We start from the raw sequence: 1,115 nt of genomic DNA, 5'->3' as shown, positions 1-1,115 counted from the left end.
GCAGCGCTGTCCGCTGGGCAAACTGCTATTTGGAGACGGCGCCCTCCCGCAGCAGGGTAGGAGCGCGGTGGGGGCCCTGCCACAGCCCGGGTGGGGCAGGCGAGGGGCGGAGAAGCAGGCCTGGTTTGGGCGGGGCGCTTAAGCCTTGAGGGCCACCGCTGCGGGCTCCGCGGAGGAGAGGACACGTGCAGGGAGCCGCGGCCCTGGAGCAGCACAGAAGGCGGAGAGATTTGCAAACTGTTGCTGCCACATGGCTGTTCCATTCGATCTATTCACATTGAAATGAGGCCGGCGCGTGCCTCATCTGCCGCAGGGCGCTGCCACGCGTCAGCCCGGCCCGCCGCGTGCCAACTGGGGCAGCCAGGGGCGCGGGGGGTGGGGGAGGAGGGGAGGGGAAGGGCGAGGGGAGCAGAGCTACCCAAGCGGCTAAGGCGCCGCAGGTTCGCGGACCTTGGCCCTGCAATCGGGAACTGGCTGGCGAGAAAGGGCCAGGACAACGGGTTTCGGAGGCGGGGCGGGATCGATGCCCCAGCTCCCCGCAGATGCGCTCCGGCAGCGCTATTCTCTATCTACTGCTGCTCGCACCTGCCGGTCAATAAATCGATTTTACAATTTAACGCAGCAGCTTCCCGCCTGCCTAGGACAGATGCCGCCGCAGAAGCACCTCCGCCCTCGCCCCTCCCTTCTAGGGGCGCCAGCGGTTAGGGCCGGGATTCCCGCTCAGCAGGCGACGCCCCGCGGGGCCTAGTTCACCTCTCTCTGGAGCCCCTACGCGGAACTGCCTGCTCTGGTTTTTCCCGCGGGCCGAGTGAGTTCTCCATAGGACAGTCCTGAGACCGGTGGGGGAGAGAGGTGGTGGCCTCTCTCACTTGGGGACTTCAAGGGAGGAACAGGATGCAGTGGCTGATGATGTGAGGAGCCCTGTGAGAAGGAGGAGGGGTGGGCTATGGGCACTGAGGGACACTGAGTCCTGAAGAATTCCCATGACTAGGGCACTGAGCAGAGATGGGGAGAACTGGGCTGGGATGGCACCTGTCCACCCTCAGGGTGAATCTCTATATTATCAGCATGAGCTGGACCTGGCTCTTGTCATTTCCCAGCCATGTGGTCTGCGG

Source organism: Trichechus manatus, unplaced genomic scaffold, assembly GCF_000243295.1.
Source record: "Trichechus manatus latirostris isolate Lorelei unplaced genomic scaffold, TriManLat1.0 scaffold00076, whole genome shotgun sequence".
In the NCBI taxonomy this organism is placed as follows: domain Eukaryota; kingdom Metazoa; phylum Chordata; class Mammalia; order Sirenia; family Trichechidae; genus Trichechus; species Trichechus manatus.
Note: the sequence above shows the minus strand (reverse complement) of the source record.